We start from the raw sequence: 10,666 nt of genomic DNA, 5'->3' as shown, positions 1-10,666 counted from the left end.
ATATAATGTTCATGCTCAACGCGAGTACATAATAGCAATTATTTAGGCTTAAAACTAATCCCGAAGGTAGATGTAGAGGAAGTGTGCCGACCGCGATCACATTGACCTTGGATCCGTTTCCAAAGCGCATCGTCACTTCATCTTTCAGCAGCTTGTCGTTTATTCTTTAGTTCCCTGTTTCGAGTTACAAATATGAGCAACCGAACCAGTATCAAATACCCGGGTACTAGAACGAGAACCGGTGAAATGAACATCTATAACATGTATATCAAATATACCTTCTTTCTTCTTATTGACAAGGCCGCTCTTCGGATCAGCCGGATACTTGGAGCAATTACGCTTCCAGTTGTCCCTTCTCCTTGCGATAATAGCACTCGAAGCATCGGGCTTAGGGCCGTTCTTAGGTTTCATAGGAGGCGTGGCAGCTTTCTTGCCACCCTTCTTGAATTTTCCCTTAGACTTGCCCTCGTTTCTTGAAACTCGGTGGTCTTGTTGACCATCAACACTTGGTGCTCTTTCTTGATCTCAATCTCAGCAGCTTTTAGCATGCCAAAAAGTTCGAGTAACTCCTTGTTCATGTTCTGCATATTGTAGTTTATCACAAAGTTCTTGTAACTTGGTGGCGGTGATTGAAGGACACGATTAATCCCCGTCCGTTAGGAATCACTATTCCCAAGTCACCGAGTTTCTTCGCATGCCCGGTCATGGCGAGCATGTGCTCACTAACGGAGCTGCCTTCTTCCATCATACAGTCGAAGAAATGTTTCGATGCTTCATAGCATTCCATCGCCGCATGAGTCTCGAATATAGCTTTCAGCTCATTCATCAACTCATGAGGATCATGGTGCTCAAAACGTTTTTGAAGATCGGATTCCGGACCGCACAGGATGGCACACCGAACTTGAGAGTACCGAGTTTTCCGAGTCGCGTAAACGACTTTTACTTCATCGGATTCATCTTCTGCAGGAGGGTCACCTAGCGGTGCATCAAGCACAAATTGCAGATTTCCGCCGCAGAGGAAGATCCTCACATGACGGAACCAGTCGGTGAAGTTGCTACCGTTGCTCTTAAGTTTCTCTTTCTCTAGGAACTGATTAAAATTGATTGGGGACGCCATTTCTACAACATATATTTGCAATAGTTTAGACTAAGTTTATGACAAATTGAGTTCAAATTTTAATTCAACATAATTAAAAACCTAAGTGAACTCCCACTCAAAACAATATCCCTCGCATTGTCTTAGTGATCACACGAACCAAATTCACCGCACCTAAACCCGATCATCACGAGAAAAGGTGTGATTTCAATGGCGAACACTCAAAGTGTTCATCATATCAACCATATGATTCATGCTCTACCTTTCGGTATCACGTGTTCCGAGACCATGTCTGTACATGCTAGGCTCGTCAAGGCCACCTTAGTATCCGCATGTGCAAAACTGTCTTGCACCCGTTATATGTACTTATTGAATCTATCACACCCGATCATCACGAGGTGCTTCGAAACGACAAGACTTGGCAACGGTGCTACTAAGGATGAACACTTTATTATCTTGAGATTTTAGTGAGGGATCATCTTATAATGCTACCGTCGCGATCTAAGCAAAATAAGATGCATAAAAAGGATTAACATCACATGCAGCTCATATGTGATATGATATGGCCCTTTTGTTCTTGCGCCTTTGATCTTCATCTCCAAAGCACCGGATATGATCTCCATCATCTTCGGGCATGATCTCCATCATCGTCGGCGTAGCGTCAAGGTCAATGGCGCCGTCTTCATGATTGTCCTCCATGTAGCAACTATTACAACTACTTTGAAATACTACTCAACATGAAATTTAAAGACAACCATAAGGCTCCTGCCGGTTGCCACAATACAATAATGATCATCTCATACATATTCATCATCACATTATGGCCATATCACATCACCAAACCCTGCAAAAACAAGTTAGACGTCTCTAATTTGGTTTGCATATTTTACGTGGTTTAGGGTTTTCGAGAGAGATCTAATCTACCTACGAACATGAACCACAACGTTGATACTAATGTTTTCAATAGAAGAGTAAATTGAATCTTTACTATAGTAGGAGAGACAAGACACCCGCAAAGCCTCTTATGCAATACAAGTTGCATGTCGAACGAGGAACAAGTCTCATGAACGCGGTCATGTAAAGTTAGTCCGAGCCGCTTCATCCCACTATGCCATAAAGATGCAAAGTACTCAAACTAAAGATAACAAGAGCATCAACGCCCACAAACCATTGTGTTCTACTCGTGCAACCATCTATGCATAGACACGGCTCTGATACCACCGTAGGATAACGTTGCATAGAAAACAAAAATTTTCCTACGGCGAACACGCAATCCAAGCCAAGATGCAATCTAGAAGACGGTAGCAACGAGGGGGTATCGAGTCTCACCCTTGAAGAGATTCCAAAGCCTACAAGATGAGGCTCTTGTTGCTGCGGTAGACGATCACTTGCCGCTTGCAAAAGCGCGTAGAAGATCTTGATCACGATCGGTTCCGGCGCCACGAACGGGCAGCACCTCCGTACTCGGTCACACGTTCGGTTGTTGATGAAGACGACGTCCACCTCCCCGTTCCAGCGGGCAGCGGAAGTAGTAGCTCCTCTTGAATCCGACAGCACGACGGCGTGGTGTCGGTGGCGGTGTAGAAGTCCGGCGGAGCTTCGCTAAGCTATGCGGGCAATATGGAGGAGAGGAGCTTGGCTAGGGTTTGGGAGGGGTGGCCGGCCACTCTATGGGGGGCGGCCAGCTTGTGGTCTTTGGGTTGGCCGGCCCCCTCCCTTGGCCCCTCATTATATAGGTGGATCCCAAGTGTTGGTGTCCAAGTCTTCGAATAAGACCCGAAACCAAAACCTTCCATAGGAGGGGGGAAACCTAGCCCAACTAGGACTCCCACCCAAAGGTGGGATTCCCACCTCCCATGTGGGGTGGTCGGCCCCCTATGGTGGAGTCCACTTGGGACTCCACCCCATCTAGGGCTGGCCGGCCATGGAGGTGGAGTCCCTTGTGGACTCCACCTTCCTTGGTGGTTTCTTCCGGACTTTTCTAGAACCTTCTAGAACCTTCCATAGAACCTTCCGCGACATTTTATTTCACATAAAATGACATCCTATATATGAATCTTATTCTCCGGACCATTCCGGAACTCCTCGTGATGTCCGGGATCTCATCCGGGACTCCGAACAAATATTCGAACTCCATTCCATAATTCAAGTGCTACCATTTCAACATCCAACTTTAAGTGTGTCACCCTACGGTTCGAGAACTATGCGGACATGGTTGAGTACTCACTCCGACCAATAACCAATAGCGGGATCTGGAGATCCATAATGGCTCCCACATATTCAACGATGACTTTAGTGATCGAATGAACCATACACATATATTACCAATTCCCTTTGTCTCGCGATATTTTACTTGTCCGAGGTTTGATCTTCGGTATCACTCTATACCTTGTTCAACCTCGTCTCCCGACAAGTACTCTTTACTCGTACCGTGGTATGTGGTCTCTTATGAACTCATTCATATGCTTGCAAGACATTAGACGACATTCCACCGAGAGGGCCCGGAGTATATCTATCCGTCATCGGGATGGACAAATCCCACCGTTGATCCATATGCCTCAACTCATACTTTCCGGATACTTAATCCCACCTTTATAGCCACCCATTTACGCAAGTGGTGTTTGGTGTAATCAAAGTACCTTTCCGGTATAAGTGATTTACATGATCTCATGGTCATAAGGACTAGGTAACTATGTATCGAAAGCTTATAGCAAATAACTTAATGACGAGATCTTATGCTACGCTTAATTGGGTGTGTCCATTATATCATTCACACAATGACATAACCTTGTTATTAATAACATCCAATGTTCATGATTATGAAACTAATCATCCATTAATCAACAAGCTAGTTTAAGAGGCATACTAGGGACTTCTTGTTTGTCTACATATCACACATGTACTAATGTTTCGGTTAATACAATTCTAGCATGATATATAAACATTTATCATAAACATAAAGATATAAATAATAACCTCTTTATTATTGCCTCTAGGGCATATCTCCTTCAGAAGCAACTGAAGTTACCTGAAGGCCTCAAAATCCCCACGGTACAAGAGCTGAACGGAAAGCCATACTGCAAATGGCATAACTCGTTCTCCCATACCACCAACGACTGCAGGGTGTGGCGTCAGCAGATCCAAATGGCGATAGAACAAGGACGTCTAATTTTCAACCAGTACGCCATGAAAGTTGACACACACCCCTTCCCCGCCGTTAACACGGTGGAGTACGCTTACCCCGAAGGGTGCCAGCCAGGTTTCTCGTTGAGCATCAACATGGTCGAGCCTGGGCACCACTCTGGTAAGGACAAAGGTGAGGGCAGCCGCTCTCGTAGCAAGGACAAAGAGGAAGCCGCTCCACGCGATCGGCTCCGGCACGATGGCAAACGCTACATCACAGAGGGAGAAGTGAAGAATGTGCGATATCAACGACCTCTCTCTGATCATCTCCTCAACAAATACGTGAGTCAGTACGACCAACGCCGGCGGTACAACAGCGACGATGAAAGGGATCGTCTAGCTAGCAGGGACGCCAGGAGACATCGTCGGCATGATCGCAATGAGGAGAGATACGAGCGCCGTGCCAAGGAAAGGTCAAGAGAACAAGACGACGTGGACAAGCACTGGGACTGTCCTTTCTTCAAACACTGCTGGGATTCAGGAATGAGCCGATTGCCTACAATCGGCAACTGCCCAGAATGTAGACAGAAGAAGGGTGCAACAGACGTGTCAGTGTTCAAACGTCTTGGGCCTCTCCCATCTAGGAACAAGCGAACTGAGTCCTCTCGGGAAGAAGACCTCGAGGAGTTGGAAGATGACTATGAAAAAGAAGAGGACAAGTACCACCGGCCAAGGTGGTGCCCTGATGGACTCAGCCGTTCCCAAAAGCGTAGGGTTCAGCGACTGCGTGGCTTGGAGGAAGCCGAAAGGTTATACCTGCACACGCTAAGGAAGGCGCGGCCCGATCTGGCCGCGAAAATTCAACGAACCCTAGACGAAGAGGGTCGACCACAAAAGATGGAGTGGCGCCCCAAGCAAAGGAAAGCCGATGATGAGACATCGGCTAGTACAAACATGGTGTTCATCCTTCCAGCGGAGTTTTGTGCTCCAGGATTAGACGAAGCACCTGTGGCACAACTTGATCGCGGCCCACGGCCGGTTATCTTTGAGAAGCCACGCGAAAGAAGTTACGTACACCCGAAGGCCCCGTACTTACGAGGTTATATCAATGGGCAGCCTGTCAATAGGATGCTGGTGGACACCGGAGCGGCAGTCAACATCATGCCATACTCCATGCTACGTCGGTTGGGACGCTCTAGCTCGGATCTGATCAAGACCAACGTGACACTGAGCGATTTCAACGGCTAAGCATCTGATGCACAAGGTGTTCTGAACGTGGATCTGACCGTGGGGAGGAAAACCATCCCTACGACGTTCTTCATTGTCGACAGCAAGAGCACTTACGCTGTCCTGCTAGGGAGAGATTGGATCCACGCCAACTGTTGCATTCCATCTACGATGCACCAATCCTTAATACAGTGGGATGGAGACGAAGTAGAAGTCGTCCATGCAGACGATACAACCGAGATTTCAACGGCTGGCATGAACGTTTGGGAGACGGAAGGCCAAGAGCCACTCTCAGGCATCACTTTGGATGACTGCGAGTATATCGACGTGTCAAAAAACGGGGTGAGGCTGGTCTTATCCACTGGCCTGACCGTGTAACAAGAACAAAGTCTATGAACGTACATGGGAAGGCCGATCCTTGTGATCGGCCCCAAAAAATGAATAGTAATGATCTTGTCTCAAGCATGTCACGTAGTCATAGTGAAGCACGAACAAGATGTAAACCTCTTTTGAGCAATGCAATCAAGATGGGGGCCGATTCCAGCAATCGGCCCATATTATCCTTGCCATACGTTTTGCCTGTGTTCAGCGTCGATCTAACAGGTGACGGAAAGCTAGGGTATGGGTTTACATCGGCTTGTGAGCTCAAAGAAATCGGCATTGGTCATGTCTGCAGAGCCGATGTTCAGGACTAGTTCTTTGGATAACTGCAGAGCCGATATCTGCAGTAACCTGACAGATTCGGCTCGGGGGGCACATAATCAGAGGAACATGTGAGATACATGGGTAGTGAAATGTGAGGGGCCGATAGAAAAATCGGCCAGTAAATTTTTTTTTTTGATGATGAACAGCCGATGCACAGACATCGACTTTAGAACTAAGAAACAAAGACGATGCACAGCCATCGACTCTAGTACAAATTACACAGGATCTACCAGCCGCGTGTTCAAGACGCGGATTTTCGACCAAGTCGGTCTTCAGTTCAGCCCCTAGGCCTTCTGCTTCCTCGGGGGAGTGAACGATGAGAGCTTCCTCAGCTTCAATGAGCTGTTTTGTTGCCCGAACCTTCTCTTCGAGGACCTCCAACCCTTTGTGCAAGGTCGCCAGTTCAGCAGTGCTGTTAGAGGTGTCAGTTTGGGTGTACAAGGCAGCCTTTTGCTCATCAAGCCGTTGGCATTTCGTCTGCAATATCGGTTCTCAACGGAAGAAGAGGTGATTGGCTCTGGTGTTTCTGCTGTCGGTTTGGCCAAGTTGGCCACCTTCTCAACTGCATTCATAGAAGTTGCTAAGGCCAGAGTGGCGGATGGCGTGGGTGCCTCCTCGACATCCCCACTGGAGGTGTCATCAGTTTGCAGAGGAAGAGGTTAGCCGATAAGAATGACAAGGGGTCAGCATGCAACATGAGCCGAGGAGAGGATGGAGCTGGGCTGACCTTTTCTTGGAAGCCGACGGTGGCAAGTCTGGCTGGCTCTGCGTGGTGACTGTCTCAGGATTGCCTGAGTTCGAGGCCCTTCGACTGAACTGTGTGTCCTCGCCGCTGTTCTCGCCTTAACTGAGGCTCGGGGGGCAGCTGATCTGGTAGACACTCTGTTTTGGGAGACGATTGGAGTGTCGTCGGCTGGCCCTGCATCATAACCTTCTTCCGAAGTGGTGAATTGTTGCAGGAGAAGACCACCAGAGCCGCTGAAAGGAATCTGAAAGGGGATTCATCATCATTGACAGGCTCTGGGCCATCTTGTTGCTGCAAAGAAACAGAGCAGGGTTATAAAGCATCACTGGAAACTATCGCGGGGAGATTTGCGAGCAAGTGGCACCTGTTCTGCAGAAGTATCAGCTTCAGCGTCAAGTTGTTTCAGCAACAGTCCTAGGGCTCTCCTGAAGGCATGGGTCTTCCACATTATACACCAGATCTCAAAGTCGTCAGTCGAAGAGATGAAGGATAGATTGTGAGGGACCGATGCGTTACCATCGACTCATTGAGCATTGACCGAGTTGACAATCGCGCCTTGAAGGATAGATTGTGAGGGACCGATGCGTTGCCATCGGCTCATTGAGTGTTGGTTAGGTTGACAATCGGCAAAGTCGGTATGAGGGGAAATCGGCTAAATTAGCATAAAGGAAATCGGCAAAATCAAATTAAAGAAAATTCTTCATTGATAACGGGATTCCTTACATAAAAATCTGATTGCTCTCAAAAGGAAGTACCAGGGGATACATTGCCCCATCTACTACTGCTGATCCTATACTAAGGGTCCTATCTATGGGCCGTCGCTGCCGTCGTCGCCGCTGTCGGCGCTACTCCCGGCTGACTCGTCGTCGCTGCTGCCGCGGCCACCGGCAGGGCCCTCGTTGTCCTCGTCCTCCTCGTCAGCGTCGTCGTCGCTGTCGAAGTCGCTGAGGTTCCCCGGCCAGGGGCGTGAGCGCTTGGCCGGCGGTTCATCGGAGGAGGTGTCGTCCTCCTCCTCCTCCTCCTCCTCGAAGGAGGTGAAGTCGTCCCAGGAGAAGCGATCGTCATCGCTCTCCTCCTCCGTTTCCCCGTCGGCAAGGAAGCGGAGGTCACTTTCCCCGTCGGTCGAGGACTTGTCGTCCTCGGACCAGACAGAGAAGTCGTGACTGGACTCGTCCCCGTCTTCTATGGCGCGGCGAATGTGGGCCTCATGGGCCTCCTTTGGGTCCCGCTCCGGCGTCGGCTCGCGGGAGGGGGAAGACTGGGTGGAAAGACCCGACGAGGCAGAGGAGGAAGAAGACATGGTGGCAGAGGAGGGCTTTTGGAGTACTAATGCGAAGGGGATGAAGAAGTGAACTACAGGTTGCGGTTAAAATAGAGGCGATATAGTAGATTCAATGCCACAGCAGTTTTCGAGGAGGTGGTGCCCAAAGAAAAAAAAACTACGGTCAAATCACGCGGAGAAGTTGAGAAGGCAAGGCATCATGATGTAGGATACTGCGACGGTTTTTGCCCTGCCACGACATGACCCGACGAAGAAAAAGCAGAGTGATTTTGGAATTATCAATTCCAAAACCAGGGGGGCATGTGTTATCACCAGAATTTGACCGAGTCAGAGGTGGGCCGCGATCAAGATTGGGCTTGAAGAATATACATAGAAGAAATACGTGAACCGGCCTTATACACGAAGATTGGGCAGTTTGCCCTTGTATCTGTAAATATAGTAGGATACGTGTCGGTTAGTTAGAATCTGGCTCGTGCACGGTTGGGATTATTCCCACGTTAGAAAGTCTACGGACTATAAATATGTATCTAGGGTTATCAAGAAAAACAACAATCACGTTCATCACAAACCAATCTTGGCGCATCGCCGACCCCTTGTTTCGAGGGTTTCTTCCGGGTAAGCATCATGCTGCCTAGATCGCATCTTGCGATCTAGGCGATATACGTTTATTCGTCGTTCATGCGTTGCTCGTACTGAAGCCTTTTTGATGGCGAGCAACGTAGTTATCATAGATGTGTTAGGGATAGCATTGTTCTACCGTGCTACATGCTTCCGTCCATGCAACCCTTAGACGTCTAGCCGTCCTTACACCTTTCTTAGGTGTAAGGGCGGCACCTTGCTTGATCATTGTTTAGTAGATCCGATCCGTTATGATTGCTCCTTGATTCTTCGTGGGATTAGTTTAATATCTCGTATAGTTAGGCCTTACAAACGGGTTGAAGGATCCAAGTGGTACGTAGGGTGTAGTTTGCTAACCCTAGACAAGATGTTCCGGGATCAACTTAATGTTGATTTTTAGGCCTTGTCTAGGGTCGGTTTATTATCACCGTGCGTAGCTGCCAGGCTCAATCACGAGTAGGATGTTCCGATTATGTGGTGAAAACCCTAAATCGTCGTAGGTCGTTTTAGCTACATATTGATCAAGCAGGACCACCATGTGATCGTAGACCTCATACGAACCATGGGTGGATCGGCTCCTTGAGCCGATTCACGAGACAACCCGAGAGCCGATCGAGGCTCATATTTAATGTTTACATGTATGCCATGCAGAAACTAAGCGAAGCAAATCCATTACCTTCCCGATCGTGTATAGATCAGGTGGCACGCCCTTGCACCAGCATCGGGACGTGTGTACCAGGAGCTTTGCGGGCCGTCGCTCGGAGGGACCAGGGCCAGCCGCAGCCCTAAGGTTGTTCCCGGCTCTTCGTGTTGCCAGCCGTAGCTCGCCGGTGAGTTTCGGACGCCAACAGTATGAAATATGTGTGCAAGCTAAGCAATCTCCACAAGACTGCTCAGGTAAGAGATTTGTCACCACTAGAACTCGTACATTCAGATCCTTGTGAAATGAACGACGAGTTGACAAAATGTAGAAAAAGATACTTCATGACTTTAATTGACGACTCCACTCGATCATGTTATGTGTACCTTTTAAAATCTAAAGATGAAGCTTTTAATCACTTCAAAATCTATAAATTTGATGGAGAAAATCAACTTGATTGAAAGATTAAACGGCTTTGATCTAATCGTGATGGTGATTATTTTTCCAACGAATTTGATTTTTTTGTGTGGAGCATACTATTATCTATGAGAGGACGAATCCCTACTCACCTCAGCAGAACCAACCCTGGGTGGGGCAGGCAGGGCGGTCGCCCCAGGCCCCAAAAATTCAGGAGCCCCATCTTAGGCATTTTATACTTCTATGGTTATACTGCCATGTTAGCAGTCCAGTCCAGCAAAAGAAAAAGCTTATGGCCCATGCGTGCGATCATGTATTCCTGTAGATCCTGGGAGGCAGAACGGCAAGCCGCATGCCCACAATTAGTGATGGACTCGCACGAAAATGGCGAACGGAACCTGGCAACGCGCGAGGATGAAAACCACCCAATCAGGTAGCATCACGTGTGTATCAGCATATGTATTCTCGTAACGTATATGAAGTGTATTTCCACCATGTCTGACAACACGCATTAACTTCTCCCTCTCCTCCTCCCCCAGGCCATACTTTCCCCATCTCTTTGTTCCCACTTCAGACCACCACCTGCTCGCCGTCTCTCTCCAGCGCGCCTCATGGCCCTCCTCAACCAGACCCCCTCTTCCTCCTTGCTGTCCTCAAGCAGGCTGACCAAAAGTGCCTCCTCCCACGCGAAACTCCTGCTCGGCCCCAGACCAGGCGGAGAAGAGGGCGACCCTGACCCTCAGGATCTAGCGGCCGGAGTGCTCCAGCGCGCGGTGATGCCGCAGCAGCAGTACGACGCTGTGGGCTAGGTCA

The sequence above is a fragment of the Lolium rigidum genome, chromosome 1 (genome assembly GCF_022539505.1).
Source record: "Lolium rigidum isolate FL_2022 chromosome 1, APGP_CSIRO_Lrig_0.1, whole genome shotgun sequence".
Classification (NCBI taxonomy): domain Eukaryota; kingdom Viridiplantae; phylum Streptophyta; class Magnoliopsida; order Poales; family Poaceae; genus Lolium; species Lolium rigidum.
This window is presented reverse-complemented; position numbering follows the sequence as displayed.